The 22,322-nt window shown below is 41.9% G+C and overlaps 1 pseudogene; it reads left to right on the top strand.

Moving 5' to 3' along the window:
* The first annotated feature begins 9,421 nt into the window (after positions 1-9,421).
* On the top strand, positions 9,422-13,054 carry LOC115151366 (transcription termination factor 2, mitochondrial-like; annotated as a pseudogene).
* The last annotated feature ends 9,268 nt before the right edge of the window (positions 13,055-22,322 follow it).

Consider the following 22,322-nt stretch of genomic DNA (forward strand, 5'->3'; position numbering starts at 1 on the left):
TTTATATAATAGGCTTTTAACAGGCTTTGAATAATCACCCATTTTATAATAACTGAAAATCTATACTAGATTTGTGGAAACAGGTGCTTATGGTAAACAAATCAACCTGATGGGCTTTTGATAACTATTGGAACTATTCTGTAATTAGTGCCTGTGTCCATTTTGTTTAGCGTTATGTGGATGTATACAGTATATTGTAATTCTGCAGTGTGCAGAATATCTCCAACATCTATTTTCATCAATGCAGCCAGGAGGGATGCCTCCGCACATCCAGATCATCAGAGACAGTTTACAATACATCACTGCCATGCTCTCCACAGGGATTTACCCTGGACCCACTAGCCTACTTACCCCTCAAATGGAGCGGCGATGGCAGGCATTTCTGTTCATGTCAGCACACACACAGCCTCCCCACGATATTACAGTGACACTATGACCCCTATTTTTCTTCATTTTCTGTGGATGATGCATGCTATCATAACCTATGTTGCCCTGATAGCAGTCTAGCAGGCTTGCTCAGTTAACTCTGCGCCTGTGGGGGAAAGGGTCCTCTAGCTCCTCTTGCCCCGAGGGGATATTTTGGGGTTCGAGCTCACCTTTGGCAGCTCAATTACTCCCAGGTGGTCGATTTTGTTAACCATGGTTATTTCCTATTTATATTGCCGTACAGGATTCGTTTTTTGGAGCTGCCCTTTCATCTTAGAAATGTTTGTCCCTCTGACAGTGCTCTTTATGACCACCAGAGTTTGTGTGCCCTTTTCTGACCTTTGTTTTAACCTTTAAACGTCTCCAGAAAACAGAGCAAAACAAAGCAAAACAAAAGTGATCCCAGGCTTTGGGGCCCTGCTACAACATCACAAACACAAAGATAGGCCAAGGCAGATTCCCAGCCAAAGCTATATTGTACAGTACAAGGCAAGCACACAGAAAAGAGTTTTAGCTGCCAAGAACACTGAGAGGGAGCCTAGCACTCAACTGTATCTCTCTGGTCCTCCATTCCTGCATACCTGCTATCGTACCATCCATCCTCAACTCTAAACAGCATAACGCCCACACCTCTTAGACAACTAATCTTTCATTACAGTGGGGGTTCAGACCATCAATAAGAGAAGAGGGATTCTTTTTCTGTGTATGATGTAAGACTCCCCTGGGTCACCCTGTTGCCTCATGCCCACTCTCGAGCTTGCACCCCCACAATGCTTGTGCCAGCTCACTACACACATGCACAAACACATAACTATCAGGATCTTTCAAATTTCCCCACCAATCACCAATTGATTGCTCTCAGGTCTGGATAACCTTTCTCATGAGATCTGGGCTCAGTAACTATCTGTAATGTTTTTTGTCAATCAGATAAGCTGTCAGTCAGAATGTGACAGGGGAAAGTACAGCTCTCCGACATTTTCTGAGGAGAGATTTGATCTGTGAAGGAAAGTTAACTTCCCTGAGTTCCCTCTATGCTTTGTCTGAGTTGAGTGAGTAAAAAGCACCCCTCAGAGCAGGCTCTGCTGCCACATAATAAGCAGGTGAAAGGAAATCTCATTTCAACCTACCAGTATGCCAACAGAGGAAGCAAAATTTGATTGAGCAAACAACCACAAGGGCACACAGGCAGACTTTTCCTCTAATGTAATGTGCTCCTAAACTGTTCTAGGAACCTATTAGAAAACCTGAGCAATGTTATTGGTGCTTGGTTTCCAGCATTATTGTTACGTTCGTTGTAAAGATTGGACCAAGGTGCAGCGTGGTAGGCGAACATTTTACTTTTATTTAAAATGAAAACCAACAAAATACAAAACGAACGTAAAGTTCTGCAGGCTACACAGCAACTATACAAAAACAAGATCCCACAAACTAAGGTGGAAAAAAGGCTGTCTAAGTATGATCCCCAATCAGAGACAACGATAGACAGCTGCCTCTGACAGCTGCCTCCAACAAAGAAATAGAAAACATAGATTGCCCACCCTAGTCACACCCTGACCTAACCAAAAGAGAATAAAAGGGATCTCTAAGGTCAGGGCATGACAATTATACAGTACTATTGTCGTAATATAGAATCGAATATAGTTTATAGCCTACAAATATATTTCATAGTTTGAAATATATATTGTTTATTAATATAGTTCAACTTTATATAATGTGACATTCATTTAATTGGCCAGTCTCTTAGTCTCAGCTTATTATCTAAGTTCTGAGTGTCAACAAAGTTTGTGTAGAGATTGTGTACTGTTTGTTACAGTATGTCAAATTTCAGGTCACAGATGGGGGTCATGATTCTATGGAATAATGCTTACCTCAATCAGAGTCCTAATCACAGCCTGTTTCATATCTGGCCCTGTGCTGTCCTCTGGTGTCCGCAGAGCCCCTGACCCCACCCATCTCATTGTCTCCCTCCTGGCCTCTCCACTGTCAACTGAGGGAAGATCTGCGTTCCAAATGGCACCATATTCCCTTTATAGCGCGCTAGTTTTGACCAGGGCCTATAGGGCATTATGTAGGGAATGCAGTTCCATTTGGGACGCACGCATAAACAAATCTGACCCCTAGGCTGTTCCATACACTGGCTTCTATCTGTGAAAATCCCAAATAATAAGTGACGACTGCATTAGCCAATCATCTGACTGATACACAGTGGCATGCATTTGCTCCCAGCTCTCTGTAATTTTTGGATGTCTCGTCTATTCATTTGAGCTTGGCTGGGCTGGGTGCAATTTAGGTGATGATGATGGTATACGTGCATTCATGTGTCTGTGTGCATTAAATGTCTCTCTTCTGGCATGTGCTTATTTATGTGTGATGCATTTAAACATGACTAAAATAGTTTTTTGAATAGGAGCTCACTTGAATATAGATGATCCAATTTTTACTCTCTTTGTGTTCAGGAGCATTAGCTACTCATCAGCCGGATAAAACACAAGGCATAGATTGACCATAATGGAATGTGGGTTGTTTGCATGATACTTCATATCCTTGAATGATTTTATCCTTCAAGTCTACATTTGAATACTGTTGAATACCAAACTCAGACCTTTTCTTTAGAATTGCAAGCCTGCAGCTTGAGAGTAAAGAATAGCAATTACAGTGAATCCACTGTATGTGGGTAACTTTATGTCAATGCGTGGGATCAGAAATGTTCTAGCAATGAAATTTCCTCTTGGCACCCACCGTGACAGTTAAAGAAGATGCTAGTACTTCTGACATGTCAAAAGAGACAATTACCTGACTAAGACGTTCCCTGTCTAACCGGTCCATGCGTCTCTCGTCGCTCGGCTGGGGATTCTCGTGCGAGTGTTTCATAATGACACATCAAATCAAACAAAAAAAAGTTTCTGGCACAGAGGCAGCAACATTTCTGGTACAGAGGCAGCCTGAGCCATACCCCATGAACATCAAGACAATGATAACAATCAGGCCACGGGTTATAAACCAAATTATTACTTGCGACTTGCTTTTGCTTTTCTAATAGTTGTGTCGACTGAGGTACGGTTTATTTCTGATGTCTGATGATGAGAATGAATATAAGCCTTTCTAACCATTTCCCCCATTTACAGTTGATATACTGTATACTAAAAAACAAAGCTATGGTGAAGCCAATTTAAAGTGATTGTGAGTCTACTGTATTTAGAGGCTCTGGGGTAGGCTTGTTCTCATAGAAAAACAAACATAAATCTCTGTCTCCCCGGGACAGACTAGTCACCTGACGGGAGAGACCAGAACAGTAATAGAAATGGTTAGCGTGTGTGTGTGTTCAGATCCCAGTCTGGCTCATATTGTTTGGGCAATTTCCTCCCGTCAGTCCCTCACCCCCTCCCTCTCTCTCTCTCTGTCCCCATGGACCCATCAGCGCTGGCTTCTGGTGCATAATTGGGGCCATTAACACAGCACATCGCTCTCCAGACACCAACAGCCCAGCCAAACTATTCTCCTCTCTCTCACCAACTATTTCACACTCACAGGGCTCGCATCCATTACATTCACAGGCAGGAGTAATGGACCTGGCAAATTACAACTGAGCGCAGCTAGCAGCACCACAAGCTCAGCCAGCAAGTCAGCCGCCAGGGACTCACCAGGGACACCAAGCAGCACGGACACCTTTATCTGTTGTTCATTGTGATGGCGAGAGATGTAGGGGAGAAAATCGTTGTATTAAGTTTCTCAAATGTTTTCTGGAGAGGAAGTACAGGCCCAAGTAAAACAAAAGAAGGGTTTAGGTTAACAGTTGGGCTAGCTTAATTTCTCTGTATCATTTCATTGACGAGTTTGTGGATTATTTAGTTATGTACAGTTGAAGTCGGAAGTTTACATACACCTTAGCCAACTACATTTCAACTCAGTTTTTATCAATCCCTGACATTTAAATATTCCCTGTCTTAGGTCAGTTAGGATCACCAGTTTATTTTAAGAATGTGAAATGTCAGAATAATAGTAGAGCGAATGATTTATTTCAGCTTTTATTTCTTTCATCACAATTTTCTACTGGATTGAGGTCAGGGCTTTGTGATGGCCACTCCAATATCTTGACTTTGTTGTCCTTAAGCCATTTTGCCACAACTTTGGAAGTATGCTTGGGGTCATTGTCCATTTGGAAGACCCATTTACAACCAAGCGTCAACTTCCTGACTGATGTCTTGAGATGTTGCTTCCATATATCCACATAATTTTCCAACCTTATGATGCCATCTATTTTGTGAAGTGCACCAGTCCCTCTGCAGCAAAGCAACCCCACAACATGATGCTGCCACCCCCGTGCTTCACGGTTGGGATGGTGTTCTTTGGCTTGCAAGCCTCCCCCTTTTTCCTCCAGCTGCGTGGTCCCATGGTGTTTATACTTGCGTACTATTGTTTGTACAGATGAATGTGGTACCTTCAGGCGTTTGGAAAATGCTCCCCTGGATGAACCAGACTTGTGGAGGTCTACAATTTTTTTCTGAGGTCTTGGCTGATTTCTTTTGATTTTCCCATGATGTCAAGCAAAGTGGCACTGAATTTGAAGGTAGGCCTTGAAATACATCCACAGGTACACCTCCAGTTGATTCAAATTACGTCAATTAGCCTATCAGAAGTTTCTAAATTTTCTGGAATTTTCCAAGCTGTTTAAAGGCACAGTCAACTTAGTGTATGTAAACTTCTGACCCACTGGAATTGTTATACTGTGAATTATAAGTGAAATAATCTGCCTGTAAATAATTGTTGGAAAATGTACTTGTGTCATGTACAAAGTAGATGACCTAACCTACTGGCCAAAACTATAGTTTGTTAACAAGAAATTTGTAGAGTGGTTGAAAAACAAGTTTTAATGACTCCAACCTAAATGTATAGAAACTTTCGACTTCAATTGTAAATTATTGCTCTTTTTATCATTCTCTTAGTCTGTTCCATGTGTTGTTTTAATATCGCCCTCTGTTAAGATCCCCGTTGTTGCATACTGTATACACACATGCGCACAGACAGACAGACAGACAGACAGACAGACAGACAGACAGACAGACAGACAGACAGACAGACAGACAGACAGACAGACAGACAGACAGACGCACGCACGCACACACACACACAAACACACATACAAACACACATTGCAATGGCAACACATCAGAGGGCACATGAAGCGTTTCTTTCCCGTTATACACCCAAATCGTCACAGGGAGGCCTGCATAGAACGTGGATCAATAACTGCAGAGATGTTAGAGACCAGCAGCTTCTTCTGGTTCTCATGCCTAATTAATCATGGACTCACTCATACACACATGTCGGCCCCTGAGAGACCAACACACAACAGTGATGGCAGAACAACAGATAAAACTGCTAAATGGATCCGCCTGACTGTGTGTTAAAAACTCAATTACACATTTGTTCCTCTGTATTTAGTGTTTTCTCTCCAACCACATATTCATTTTATGCACTAGGGAAAGGGTCAGTTGTACATCTGAATGCATTCAACCAAAATGTGGGTTCCACATTTAACCTCTGAATCAGAGAGGTGCGGGGGGGCTGCCTTAATCAACGTCCACATCATCGGTGCCCGGGGAACAGTGGGTTAACTTCCTTGCTCAGGGGCAGAACAACAGATTTTTACCTTGTCAGCTTGGGGATTTGATCCTGCAACCTTTTGGTCACACTAGTACAGTGATATAGAATCTCTCTCTCTTTCTCTCTCTTGCTCCCACTTTCTTTCTTTCTCTCTCTCTCTCTCCCTCACTGTCTCTCTCTTGCTGTCTCCCTCGCTCCCTCTCTCTCTCTCTCTCTCTCTCTCTCTCTCTCTCTCTCTCTCTCTCTCTCTCTCTCTCTCTCTCTCTCTCTCTCTCTCTCTCTCTCGCACACTTGTACAATTTGTCTGAAAAATAAGAATTCCCCTTGCGTACCCTCAAAACCATTATCAACATAATTCTGAAACCTTGTAGCTCATAGAGTGTGAATGTCCTAACGTCATAGTCCAACCAGTGTATCTAGCAGTGAATTATACTCCTGATTATGCACTGCGACTGCCCTTTGTTCTAGTGAAGGTGAGTTGTACAGCTTGTCCCCTGAGTATTTATGACTGGTAGTTTTTTAATGTCATAATGTAATGTATTATAGTATCCTTTATGAAACCTGAGGGTCACCTTGCAAAAAAATAGGACTAAATATATATCCTGATAAAAATGATACATGTATCACTTCAGCAGAAATCTTTTAGAATGAGCTGTACTTTTTTCAGTTGATGAGGTTCTTTTTCATTCCAGATATGTGGCAAAACTGTAAAGTTGTTTAAGTCAGTAATGCTACGCATATTTGTATGAATAGTCTTGTAGACATAACGATCAGAAAACATTGAATTTTGATAATGAGTGTATCAATATCAACCCACTGTAAAATCAGATACAAGACTAAAATCTATCCCCACCCATTTAATTCCTCTTTTCTAAAACATACAGAAACAACAAAGACTTCAAAATGAATTTAGTAAAATAAAATATATCCCTTATCAACCACAATGGTGTTCATGCATACCGCTATCTTAACACTTAATGGCAAATTGAACCTAAAGGACTGTATAGTAGGTAAGAAAAATACCTCTCAACCACCATGGAAAGTTTTTCAAGGTCTGTTTATTTTTCGCATACCGATGCCATTATGCACATACTGTACTTGACAGGAGAGCAACCCGACTGGTTTAGTCATCACTTCATGTCATAAATGGCCCAAAGCGTTTTCATATTACAGTCATGCCTCATTTCAGTTATGTATCTATGCCAAAGAGATTTTTTCCTGGCCGTAAATAAAAATATGTTCAAATTCTTTAGATTTGATTTAAACATAGCGTTGTTATTGCTTATCTGTTTTGAATATTTACAGTTATTGCCATGTTGTCTCTCATTCAAATACAGATCTTTTTGTATGGAGTGTGTGTAGCTCTCCTACTGTAAATCACTTGTTACAGTAAAACACTTCATTCCATAAAAACACATTTGGGATTTGGAAATAAGCAGCAAGACGGCGAGTTACAGACTAGTAGGAAACAGTGTCTGTTTGAACCCACATACTTTCAGGTCATATGTTCCTGACAAAACTCTTTTGATTAGTAGGTGAAGCTTTTCAATGAAAACAGAATCATAACACAGGATCAACCTTTGATCCACCTGTCAGTCAAATCAGTAAATCATTTTTTGAACTAAGCATTAAGGCACTGCTTTATGCAATTGATCCCCAGGAAAAAGCTTGAGTACATGAGGCACTCTCCACTGGTTCAGAATAGAGGAATGATGAGACGGACTGTTATGGACCTTGTCCATCTGGGTCCAGTTTCTCTTCTTCACTCAGCCCAGTGCCCATCATTTTCAGTCCAGACCCCATGGCTGCACCTCTCTCTGTATTGGCGACTCTTCTCCGACGTAGAACCACCACAGCTGCTATCACTGCCACGATTAGAAGCCCAGCCAGCGCTCCACACACAGCAATAACAATGGTGTTGTCTGCCTCTTGTTCCACAGGTGTGTCAGTGTCTGGGTCCCTTTTCTTTGGTGGAGTAAAGTCAGTGTTTATGCCTCTGTCTTTATCCTCTGGTTTCTCTTTTGGAGTCAGAGACGTCACCTGTTTAGATATGCATGTTTCCATGTAGTTCTTGTAGTCTTGCCAGATGCTGTCCTTGTTGCCATCGTCATCATTGCCATCAGGGTATTCATCATCATCATCATCATCATCATCGTCACTGTCTATGTAGTTGTCATCGTCAATATAGTCTGGGCTCCCCAGAACCACGCACCAGTACTCCCCCCTGTCCCCCTCGATAAGGTCAGACAGTTGGAGAGAGGAATCCTGCTCAGAGAAAACCACCCGGCCCCTCAGGTCCGCAGGAATGACGATAGTTTTATTCTTTGAGTCCAGAATCAGGTGTTCTTCTTCCAGAGGTTTTCTGCGATACCACTCCACCATTGCACCCCTGTGAGACTCCTCTCTGCCTTGGGCACATTCTAGAACAACATCCTCTCCATCCGAAAACTGTCTCTCAGTGGGCTCTCCACTGGGGCAAAGAACCAAGGCGTACTCAGCAACAAGTAGTGAGGCAGAGAAACATTTGTATTCACCAGAGTAGTTGGCAGAAAGTACATGAACGATCAATGAGAAGTTCTCACCATCATCATCATCATCATCATCATCATCATCATTATCATCACTGACCAAGATGGCCGACTTTACTGACTTTGAGTTAACATTGCCCATTGGTGCCTCCCATCTCTGATCATGGTTCTTCTCCTCAGAAGGACAGGTGAGAACCACTTTCTCTCCCACAGACGTGAAGACAGTCTTGGGGTCGATCTCATCATTGTTGGGGTTGTAGATTTTCTGGAAGCTGAGGCATCTCTGTCCATCCATGACCAGGCAGTAGAAGTGATGGCTGTCCTTCAGCATGCTACCAGAAACATTGAGTGAGATGCCTCCTTTCTTCACTGCAATGACCTCCCGTAGCTCTTCCTGTAGGGGTACCGAAGACACACTGGTGTCCAGGAAGCAGGTAGCCTTATAGTTGGGGAGCACCTCATGGTACCATCGAATGGTCTTCCCCTCCAGACTTGTGGCAGTGATGTTACACTTCAGTTCAGCCCCTCCGTCGGGCCGCACAGAGATATCCACAGAACTGATTTCCTCGTCGCACACAGACAGCTTGTGTTCATGTTTGTTGACCAGTGCCTTGTCCTTCCAGCATTCCCTCCTGTACACGCCCGAGTCAGACTGTCTGAGCTGACTGATCTGGAGGCCCAGGAGCTGGAGCTGGTTGGTGAGTCTGACGCGGCCCTCGAAGTCTGCAGGAGGCGAAGGGGATGCCACTTCGTCCGAGGAATTACCAATCAGCTGTTCTCCCTCTGGAGCTGATCTTAAAACAGTGATATAGTCGACTCCAAAGCAGTAGCCCATTTCTATTTCACCTCCCTCTAGTCTGAAGATGGACTCTGGTACCTCTGGCACCTCAGAGTAGGCTGTGCCAACTAGAACGAACAGCAGAAATCCTATTTCCCTAAAATTGTTCATTCTATGCCGTATTGTACTCCTTGTCCATGAGTTTGTCACACACTGGGGAAGTGCTTTTCAACTGTGCCAGCTCAGAGTAACCTGTTCTGGGTTGTCACTGAGATCCTCCCCATTAGCTCATATCTCAGCTGCCCCCCTCCCCCACACATACACACCCACATGCACGTGTGCGCACACACACACAAGCAAACACACACGAACACCCACGCGTGCGCACACATACACACACACACACACTTTTTCTTTCATTATCTTGCTAGGGTGGACCTGAGCATGGGAAATGTGTCAGGTGTAGGTGGAAAGTCATCAAAAGTGTGAGTGAGAAGGGCATTAAGAAGACAAAACAATAAGTGTGAGGAAAGAAAAGATGTTCCCTGCTGTCACTTTCTAGTGCTGATGGTTGGACTGGTTTGACTCAGTCATTGGGAGCAGTTTATCACCATGCCAAGGGCCTCTGATGGCAGTTGTAAGAGAGACGTGTATGTGTATGTGTGTGTGCGTGCGTGTTTGTTTGTCTTCTTGCATGAGTGCATGTACGCAAGTGCATACATGCATGGTTGTTCAAAGTGTTGGAGGTTATAACTTGTTCTGTATCTAGTTCGAGCTGATCACTTTTGTTGTTTAATACAAGCAGCACGCGCTGCAGCAGGTATATCTCTCTGGTCACCCCCAAAGCCAATTCCTCCTTTGGTCGTCTTTCCTTCCAGTTCTCTGCTGCCAATGACTGGAACGAACTGCTAAAATCTCTGAAGCTGGAGACTCATATCTCCCTCACTAGCTTTAAGCACCAGCTGTCAGAGCAGCTCACAGATCACTGCACCTGTACATAGCCCATCTATAAACAGCCCATCTATCTACCTACCTCATCCCCATACTGTATTTATTTATTTATCTTGCTCCTTTGCACCCCAGTATCTCTACTTGCACATTCATCTTCTGCACATCTACCATTCCAGTGTTTAATTGCTATATTGTAATTACTTCGCCACCATGGCCTATTCATTGCCTTAACTTACCTCATTTGCACTCACTGTATATAGACTTTTTGTTTTCTTTTGTTCTACTGTGTTATTGACTGTATGTTTTGTTTATTCCATGTGTAACTCTGTGTTGTTGTATGTGTCGAATTTCTATGCTTTATCTTGGCCAGGTCGCAGTTGCAAATGAGAACTTGTTCTCAACTAGCCTACCTGGATAAATAAAGGTGAAATAAAAAAACAATAAAAAAAACAAGCAAGGACATTTCATAGACTTTTATGGGTGCCGGTCAATGGGCGCCGGTCCCCAAAAATGGTCCAGCCACCATCTTCATCCCTGACCTCACTACAAAAACCATGATTACATGAGGTAAATACAATATACAATAGGTACTGCTGATTTGATAGATCTAAATTATATTCTATAGTACCTGCCTGGTGGCCTGTATAAAAGCCATTTTCCTCAGGTGCCTTTTATGTTGATGCAGACTTACAATAATGAGTCCCAATTTCCTCTCAGTCACTAGTTTGGGAATCTGCAGACATTTCCTGAGCTGGGCTAGAACAGCTTGTGGAGCTGGTGATCAAGCGGTGTGATTAAGCCCCAACTGTGAGAAACTCTGCCTCTCTCGGTTCACTCCAATTCAGCTCTGTGCTGATTACAGTGATCAGTGTCTGTTCTGTTTTCTGCTGCTTCTGAGATGCATCGACTGCTATTTGATTTGAAATGTACATTTGCCAAAACACCCTAATTACTGGAAGTGTATGGTGGAAGACTAAAGCTCTGAGGGAGAAAATTATATTTTCCTTCTTCATTATTTTAGTATGCATTTTCAGCTTGAATAATTTTAGTCTGCTTTTTAGTTTTAGTCCATTAAGAGATGAGTTTAGCTGTTTGCAGTAGCTCTCTTCAACTGTGCATTACCGTTCATGTACACTTGGTTGCGCTGTGGTGCAGTTGCAGATAGTACCATACAGCCAGTCCACCAAAGAAGCAAAGTTCAGTTTCATAACAAAACGTCACATCCACTGGCTAAGATATTTATAATTATAAGCAGGGTGGTTCGTACCCTGAAAGCTGATTGACACAGCAGAGAACCAGGTGACCGTGGAAGCCCTCTATGACCTCTCAGTGGACATCCAGAAGATCCACCAGCTCAAGTCTATGCTAGGTAAAGCTCCACCTTATCTCAGTTCCACTGGTCACGATAACACCCACCCGTAGCACACGTTCCAGCAGGTATATCTCACTGATCAGCCCCAAAGCCAACACCTAATTTGGCCAGCTTTCCTTCCAGTTCTCTGCTGCAAGTGACTGGAACGAATTGCAAAAATCGCTGAAGTTGGAGACTTTTATTTCCCTCACTAACTTTAAACATCAGCTCTCTGAGCAGCTAACCGATCGCTGCAGCTGTACATAGTCCATCTGTAAATTGCCCATCCAATCTACCTACCTCATCCCCATACTGTTTTTATTCTATTTACTTTTCTGCTCTTTTGCACACCAGTATTTCTACTTGCAAATCATCATATGCTCATTTATCACTCCAGTGTTAATCTGCTAAATTGTAATTATTCGCTCCAATGGCCTATTTATTGCCTACCACCTAATGCCTTTTTGCACACACTGTATATAGACTTTCTTTTTTTCTACTGTGCCATTGACTTGTTTATTGTGTTATTGGCTTGTTTATTGTTTACTCCATGTGTAACTCTGTGTTGTTGTCTGTGTCACACTGCTTTGCTTTATCTTGGCCATGTCGCAGTTGTAAATGAGAACTTGTTCTCAACTTGCCTACCTGGTTAAATAAAGGTGAAATAAATAAAAATAAAATAAAAAATAAAATAAAAAGAGCCCTGCCTACGTGACTGAGATGGCCAGCCTGCTGCGAGACATTGGGGCAGAGGGCCTCGTGATCGCCTGGGTCCTTGAGCTCTACCCCGAGGCGGTCCTCTGCAGCCCGGAGCAGCAGCAGACCTAGAGAGATCTGTGGAGATCCATCTGACCCATCTGACTGGCATCATCGAGAAGATCCTTGCCTCCTTCACCTGTGCCAGCCATCACGCCAACCAGAGGGCCGACATCGACTACCTCCAGTTTGCACCTGAACAAGCGCATCGTCACAAAGCTGATGGCCAGCACCCCCCAGAGTTTCAGAACAAGGAAATGGTCCACCTGGAGCTGAGGGGAAATGCAACCAACATGAAGATCTGGCTGCAGAAGCTGCTCAGTCAGAACCCCTTCGTGCTCCTCAAGCCCTCAGAGCTCCTGAGCAACAACCTGCTATTCCTCGAGACAAGGGGCTTCACCACCGCTGAACTGCTCCGCCTCCTCTCCAAGCTCAGGGGCTTTGTCACCAAGCTCAACCGGGACAGCATGCGTCTCAACTTGGCCTACTCGAAGGAGACTCTGGGCTGCTCAGAAGCCAAGCTCCGGGACACGGTGCTCAACTGCCCAGCCTTGCTCTACTACCCTGAGACCATCCTGGCTGAACGCTTTGAAGGCCTCCTCAGAGCTGGTTCAGATTATAGAGACTCCAACCGTTCTGGAGCTGACCACACAAATATAGTTATTGTATGCAAGTTCTCATATTTGGGAACCCAATTAGATTGTTTTTATTCAATTCAGTCTGGTATGAGAACGGGAGCCCCTATCAGCAAAAGTAGTGTGTCTGCGGAAAGCTGAGTATTTTGGCTATTGATCGGTGTCTTCAAATCTTTGGTATGACTTACTAACATATGTGGGCATACACATTTATAAGGGAAGGCCGAGCCAATGACCTAATTTCAAGATGGCTGCTACCTACATTCCGGTTAGCGTTGTGAAGCATAAACAAAATAAACATGCAATATGTCGATACACACCGAAAGCCGGGACTCCACAGATCACGAGGATATCTTATTTCTCTGCCTGTGACCTACCATTATTGACCACCAGGCCCGAGTGTCAAAATTTTTATTTTACACAACGTTTTCACCAAACCGCAAACATCTTAGAAGGTAAGCTTCGATTTGGTCAGTATTTGAGCTATAGCTACATGGGTATATAACATTCATCCTTAGGTTGTTATTAATCTAGCCTATTGCCAATGTTATCTGATGATGTATGACTTAATGGCAACATCCAATGTCCACCGAGTGACTATATCTTTGTGCATTAAAAATATAATGTTGCCCGCTTACTCACAGTAGGCATCCATATCCACTGTATGTCCCCCGACACCACCACAATGTTTGAGAGAGGTTGGTGTTGTAGAAATGTCGTTTTTATACTGAACAATAACTTCTGGGCACATCCAGTGTGCAAAAACTGTGCAGTTACCACTTTCTGACACTTTAGAGAGGTTGAAAGGACACTGAATACCCCAAAACACCACCACAATGTTTGAGTGAGGTTGATATGGTAGAAATTTTGTTTTTATACTGAACAAATAGCATTTAGGAATTGCAAATATGTAATAGCACTGTAATTATCTAATTTACAGACATGCCACGTTGGAGAAGTTTAGGTGTGGTCACATCCGGTGACCACACCTGACATCACATCACTTACTAAAACATCTGCCCAGTTCTAGTTGTTAGGTCTATCAATCCCATATTGTTTTCTGATATTAATCACGTGGAAGCCATCTGATGTGTTTCCAGCTCTGGGCATCAATAATTCACTTATAGCTTGTCAATGAAAGACGTTTATTTTGTGTGTTCTGAACTATGTAACTCCTATCTGATCATTTCCTCATATTTGCCCAGAGGTCTTATTTCCAAATATACCACGTTTCTGCAGGTCAGAATCATGTAATTACACATGAATAGCAGTTACTTTTGGGTTTGTCTTTTTAGGCGGAAATCTACATTTTGCCATTACATTTAAGAGGTTATGATGTACGGACAGGCACTAAGAAGGACTTTGAGATTAGTTCTGGTAAACTGCAGCTGTGGAGGAGGAGAGACCACTATTCAACCCTGTTACCCTGTTAAATGGGGGTTGATTGACCTTGATTTCATGGTCTAAAACGCAGATCCATGTGATGATGTCATGGTGAACATTCTCATATCACAAGAGGAAGGAGACTTGAATCAGAGTTTGGCTTTATGCTGAATGGTATTATTAAAGTCAGGAGAAAAGCTTGCCTTGAAAGTAGTCTCATGCAGCAGACATCTCCTCCCCAAGTGCATTTAGCCTGGGGAAGAGGTTACCTTGAAAGAGGCAACACTTGAGCTTATCTCTGTATTTAAATACTATTTTGATAATAATAATATTTTGATATTATATGATGCAACGTTGAATACAATGCAATGTCAATTGAATGTGTGTGGGGAATTGCCTATGTATTAAAATCAGACAGTATCACTGTGGATAACATGATCTATGATAGTCTGGGTAGTTATTGGTTTTAACTATCTGCATTGACTAACTATTTAACTATCTGCATTGACCATTTTTGCACAAACTCTTTTGACTAATCACACACTCCTGTTGCCTAGTCACTTTATCCCTACCTACAGTGCATTCGGAAAGTATTCAGACCCCTTGACTTTTTCCACATTTTGTTACGTTACAGCCTTATTCTAAAATGGGTTATTAAAAAAATAAATACCCCATAATGACAAAGCAAACACAGGTTTTTAGAAATATTTGCAAATGTATTAACAATAAAAACAGAAATACCTTATTTACATAAGTATTCAGACCCTTTGCTATGAGACTCGAAATTGAGCTCAGGTGCATCCTGTTTCCAATGATCATCCTTGAGATGTTTCTACAACTTGATTGGAGTCCACCTGTGGTAAATTCAATTGATTGGACATGATTTGGAAAGGCACACACCTGTCTATATAAGGTCCCACAGTTGACAGTGCATGTCAGAGCAAAAACCAAGCCATGAGGTCGAAGGAATTGTTCGTAGAGCTGCGAGACAGGATTGTGTCTTGGCACAGATCTGGGAAAAGATACCAAAACATTTCTGCAGCATTGAAGGTCACCAAGAACACAGTGGCCTCCATCATTCTTAAATGGAAGAAGTTTGGAACCACCAAGAATCTTCCTAGAGCTGGCCGCCGGACCAAACTGAGCAATCGAGGGAGATGGGCCTTGGTCAGGGAGGTGACCAAGAACCCGTTGGTCACTCTGACAGAGCTTCAGAGTTCCTCTGTGGAGATGGGAGAACCTTCCAGATGGACAACCATCTCTGCAGCACTCCACCAATCAGGCTTATGGTAGAGTGACCAGACGGAAGCCACTCCTCAGTAAAAGGCACATGACAGCTCGCTTGGAGTAGTTAAAAGGCACTGAAAGACTCCCAGACCATGAGAAACAAGATTCTCTGGTCTGATGAAACCAAGATTGAACTTTTTGGCCTGAACGCCAAGCATCACGTCTGAAGGAAACCTGGCACCATCCCTATAGTGACACATGGTGGTGGCAGCATCATACTGTGGGGTTGTTTTTCAGTAGCATAAACTGGGATCGAGGTAAAGATGAACGGAGCAAAGTACAGAACGATCCCTTGATGAAAATTTGCTCCAGTAAGCTCAGGACTGGGGCGCAGACTGGGGCGATGGTTCACCTTCCAACCGGACAAAGACCCTAAGTGCACAGCCAAGACAAGGCAGGAGTGGCTTTGGGACAAGTCTCTGAATGTCTTTGAGTAGCCCAGCCAGAGCCCGACTTGAACCCGATCGAACATCTCTGGAGATACCTGAAAATAGCTGTGCAGCGACGCTCCCCATCCAACCTGACAGAGCTTGAAAGGATCTGCAGAGAAGAATGGGAGAAACTCCCCAAATACAGGTGTGCCAAGCTTGTAGCGTCATACCCAAGAAGAGTAAGGGGTCTGAATACGTATGTAAGTGTGATATTTATTTTAATACATTTGCAAACATTTCTAAAAACATGTTTTTGCTTTGTCATTATGGGGTTTTGTGTGTAGATTGATGAGGATAATTTTTTAAAATCCATTTTAGAACAAGGCTGTTACAGTGGGGGGGAAAAGTATTTGATCCCCTGCTGATTTTGTACGTTTGCCCACTTACAAAGAAATGATCAGTCTATAATTTTAATGGTAGGTTTATTTGAACAGTGAGAGACAGAATAACAACCAAAAAATCCATAAAAACGCATGTAACAAAATCTATAAAATGATTTGCATTTTAATGAGGGCAATAAGTATTTGACCCCTCTGCAAAACATGACTTAGTACTTGGTGGCAAAACCCTTGTTGGCAATCACAGAGGTCAGACGTTTCTTGTAGTTGGCCACCTGGTCTGCACACATCTCAGGAGGGATTTTGTCCCACTCCTCTTTGCAGATCTTCTCCAAGTCATTAAGGTTTCGAGGCTGATGTTAGGCAACTCGAACCTTCAGCTCCCTCCACAGGTTTTCTATGGGATTAAGGTCTGGAGACTGGCTAGGCCACTCCAGGACCTTAATGTGCTTCTTCTTGAGCCACTCCTTTGTTGCCTTGGCCGTGTGTTTCGGGTCATTGTCATGCTGGAATACCCATCCACAACCCATTTTCAATGCCCTGGCTGAGGGAAGGATGTTCTCACCCAAGATTTGACAGTACATGGCCCCGTCAAATGATGCGGTGAAGTTGTCCTGTCCCCTTAGCAGAAAAACACCCCCAAAGCATAATGTTTCCACCTCCATGTTTGATGGTGGAGATGGTGTTCTTGGGGTCATAGGCAGCATTCCTCCTCCTCCAAACACGGCGAGTTGAGTTGATGCCAAAGAGCTCCATTTTGGTCTCATCTGACCACAACACTTTCACCAGTTGTCCTCTGAATCATTCAGATGTTCATTGGCAAACTTCAGAGGGGCATGTATATGTGCTTTCTTGAGCAGGGGGACCTTGCGGGCGCTGCAGGATTTCAGTCCTTCACGGCGTAGTGTGTTACCAATTGTTTTCTTGGTGACTATGGTCCCAGCTGCCTTGAGATCATTGACAAGATCCTCCCGTGTAGTTCTGGGCTGATTCCTCACCGTTCTCATGATCATTGCAACCCCACGAGGTGAGATCTTGCATGGAGCCCCAGCCCGAGGGATATTGACAGTTCTTTTGTGTTTCTTCCATTTGCGAATAATCGCACCAAATGTTGTCACCTTCTCACCAAGCTGCTTGGCGATGGTCTTGTAGCCCATTCCAGCCTTGTGTAGGTCTACAATCTTGTCCCTGACATCCTTGGAGAGCTATTTGATCTTGGCCATGGTGGAGAGTTTGGAATCTGATTGATTGATTGCTTCTGCGGACAAGTGTCTTTTTTACATGTAACAAGCTGCGGTTAGTAGCACTCCCTTTAAGAGTATGCTCCTAATCTCAGCTTGTTACCTGTATAAAAGACACCTGGGAGCCAGAAATCTTTCTGATTGAGAGGGGGTCAAATACTTATTTCCCTCATTAAAATGCAAATCAATTTATAACATTTTTGACATGTGTTTTTCTCAATATTTTTGTTGTCTCTCACTGTTCAAATAAACCTACCATTAAAATTATAGACTGATCCTTTCTTTATCAAAAAGTCAAGGGGTCTGAATTCTTTCCAAATGCACTATATATGTCACAGGAGGCTGCTGAGGGGAGAATGGCTCATAATAATGGCCGGAACGATGCAAATGGAATGGCATCAAACACCTGGAAACCATGTGTTTGATGTATTTGATACATATCATCACTGATTCCACTCCAGTCGTTACCCACGAGCCCGTTCTCCCCAATTAAGGTGCCACCAACCTCCTGTACTATATGTACATATCAATTACCTCATACCGCTGCACATTGGCTCAGTACTGGTACCCCCTGTATGTAGACAAGTTATCATTACTCATTGTGTATTTATTCCTTGTGTTATTATTTTTCTATTATTTCAAACATTTTCTCTCTACATTGTTCGGAAGGGCCCATAAGTAAGCTTCTCACTGTTAGTCTACACTTGTTGTTTATGAAGAATGTGACAAATACAATTTGATTTGATCTCAGTGTCTCAATGATGGCAGTATTGCTTTCGTCCCCTTAGGAGGCATGTGTTTTGTACAGAGTTTTTGTTTCTTTGCAGATAGGATTACCAGTATTTGAAGTGCTGAAATCAAGTATCAGTTCATTGGGAATGCATGTATTACCTGTGTGTGTATAGGTCTATCACACTGTCATCTTCAGTGTAATAGGCAAACACTGCAACTGCAACACCTTATGAAGAGTTGAGCTACAATTATAAAGAATAGAAAATGTAACTGCAATCTTCTCTCATATTGAAATTAGTGGAATTGCATTTATTATGTGCAGAATCAAATTTGGTCTGCTTTTCTAATGCCATACAATAAATATGAATGGTTTTATATTAGTGTGCACATGTTTATTTCAAGGCGAAAATCTATATGCAGCCTTGCTAAGCATGTACCCCAAGCCTTAGCAACACGTACTGTACTGTAAGCTTATTTTAAAGGCCTTTCTTAATGTGCTAAAGCCTACCGGAGCCCTTGAAACATGCTCATAGTGCATTTTAATGGGGAGCGAGCAGCACAGCTAATGAAGTCATGACTTTATGCCTCAAGGTCCCCAGCTCAGATAAAATGTAGATGATGGGGTCACTGCCAAACCAACAGACTGGGTTAGAGCCTGTGTTTGAAATGGCACCCTATTCCCTATAGAGTGCACTACTTTTGACCAGAGCCCTATGGGCCTTGTTTAAAAGTAGTGCACTATATAGTGAATAGGGTGACATTTCAGATGCTGCTGTAGTCTGACCATAGGGGAGAGATACAGTTTACTGTTTTTTTTATCACTTTGGTACTATTTTCACACGTACGAAACTCCAAACTGGTAACACTTGTAACGCAGCCAGTCTAACATTCAAAACCTTTCATTGTGCATTCATTTTGTTTGTAGACATCTTTCACCACACAACCATAGATCCAAATATACGTTTACTTTGAAATATAGTGAGCACATTGGTTTAATCACCAAAACACAACAAAGTAATATATTCTCAATGTATTTATTTTAACAACCATTAATCCAATAGCAAAACATATAAGATACATGTTTCAAAATTGCCCTTTGAATGTAGTATGCTAGTTTTCACATTCGGTTATACTGTACACTAAATGTTGACTTTAGGTCAAATGTCCATAATCTCTAGGTGTGATCATTCTAGGTGTGATCATTGAAGACATATTTCACAATGTAATCAAATAAAAGAAATTAAAGAAACGTAATGTTTAGCAGGCACTAGTTTGAATCAAGCCTGCGTTGAGCATTTGGCTATAGGTTCTCATGGAAATCGCAGTAAATATCCTCATTGTTCATGCACTTGGGAAAACCCTTTTGGCATGGCGAATCCAAGCCTGACGTTGGCTTGGATTGAAATCATTTCATACCTCATCCACGGCCCGAAGAAGAGTGGTACACTCATGGGGATGGCAGTCATACATCTTCCACCTGTATTGTAATCGTGTATTGTATTATATTGTATGTTTGCATTGTAGTGATCATGTATGTGGCTCAGTTCATAAGAGCATGGCACTAGCAACACCAGAGTTGTGGGTTTGATTCCCACTGGGGTCACATACCAAAATGTGTGGACTGATGTCACTTTGGATAAAAGTGTCTGCTATGTAAATGGCATATATTACAGTATAAGGGAACTGTATAGGCCAATGCAATTTTAGTAAAGCAGTGTTACATAGCACATATCTGATCTTGTCAATATCAGATTTAAAAAAAATATATATATTGTGAAGTAAAAGCATAATAGTCATCATCATAGTAGTACATTTGAGTATATACCCTACTTTTTATGTTTCTACTTTACAAACATACATTTTCATGATGTAGTTCTCATAATCTGCAGCAGACAAACCAGTTTACATGTAGAGGTTTACCAAACGGTTAAATGATCATCAGTTGAGCGCATTTGGATTAAGTAATAGCACAATGTCTTTTAACAAAAGATCAAATAATCATATCAAAAGGAGTGTGAGCTTGGCATTGTAAAAGGCAATTACTTTATGTGAGCATGTATTGCAATTGTGAAACATTTGCATTTCTCTATGAAACATTGATTAAGTTTGGTGAAAAAGTGACTGTATGATTTTGTGTGTTGTACTTAAGTCAATTGAAAATGCACAGAGAGTTTTCGAAACAACTGCTTTTTTGATTATGTTTTGAGATTTGTACTGAGAGTTGTGAAAATGTACTACATACTTGTGAAAATTGCACCAAAGCGAGAAAAAAAATTGTAACAAGACAGCTTCATCATTCCCCCATATCCTGTATCAGTAACAACATGGGCCTGTAGTCATGGCAATAGCCAAATGATAAGTACATGTTAATGAATTTGGGTTTTCCAAAGGATATTTTAATTTGATTTATATTAGATGTGTCTACTTCTGAGTCATGTACAATTTCAAAACAAGACAGCTATAAGGGTATGTTTGGAGACGTTGGAATCCCAAAGGTTCACTTCATTTTCAACAGTCGGTTTCAATGTCAGTGACTTCTCCCTCATAAATTGTCACACCAAGATGCATTCAGTAATCTCCAAATTGCTGCAATCTTTTAAAACAGAGTACCATCTACTGACCTCTATTGGTACTACCTGAACTTTTCATGAAACAAAAGTAACAGAGTGGGGAATGAGGGATTGAATGGGTGAAAGAATTATAAATGTTTATTTAGAAGTGTGGCAGCTTTGTTTATGCATTTGTACAGATTTTTGTAAAAAATAATTGCTTTGAATGTTTCATTTTATTTTCAAATGTTAATAGTATATTTTTGACATTCTTCGTTTTTTATACAGATGTGCCTTGTTGCAACTCAAAATAAATGACCTTAGTTCCTACTTTACATTTCCTCTCATGCTTTTTGAATTTAATGCATGGAAAATATAATGTGTAACAACGTTCAAGTACCCTTAGCAAAAGTAGCTAATTATCAAGGTCAATGTTTTTATTTTAAAAGTAACTAAATTGCTTTTACGCTGAGTACTTTTTAAATTAGCTACGTTTTTAAACTTTTACTTTAGTATTTTTTTTGGCCAGTCATGTTACTTCTACTTGAGTAAAATGTCATTAAAGTAACAGTACTTCTACTGGAGAAGGATATTTCTGTAGTCTTTCCACCCCTGACAGTATGTTCTCTGTTAAAAGATTTGCTTCCATTTGAGTGTAATGAACTAGACCCTACTAGGTGTATAAATGCAAATGATGTCTTCACCTCTCTCCCTCTCCCGCACTCTCTCTCTCTCTGCCTCTCCCGCTCTCTGTCCTTGTTCCCTCTCAATGATGATCCCTGTATGCTGCTCTACGGTGACTATGTCAGTCTGAATTATATCCCAAAGCAGGAGAGGTTAATAAGAGGGAGTATAAATTGTTATTTTCCATTTCAAACGTGACACAGGTTATTATTAGCCCGGGTTACACATTGCTTTTATGGGGCATAACTCAGGGAAGAAATGAAAATAGATGACACCTGCAATTAAAATGTATGATTACCAGCTGCGGCGACAGCATGGCAGAGTATTAAGGTGGTAAATATTCCATGTCTGGGGTCAGGGGGGCTTGGAGAATTAACGCTGTGACCACCGCTAAGAACCTTTCTCCTCAGCTGTTATAATACCAGGATCTCCCAGGCATAATGGGCTTCCCAAATGGTACCCTATTCCCTATGTAGTGCTCCACGAAGGTAGTGCACTACATAAGCTAGAGAATAGGGTGTCATTTGGGACGCACCCATAGTTTCCCTCAGTAAAGGTTACCCTGTTTCTTATGGGAAGAAGATTTATACTGTACTCTGACAAGACCTGTAGCTTTCAATCAAATGGCACGGACTAAACACTCTTGGG

This window comes from Salmo trutta, chromosome 17 (genome assembly GCF_901001165.1).
Source record: "Salmo trutta chromosome 17, fSalTru1.1, whole genome shotgun sequence".
Classification (NCBI taxonomy): domain Eukaryota; kingdom Metazoa; phylum Chordata; class Actinopteri; order Salmoniformes; family Salmonidae; genus Salmo; species Salmo trutta.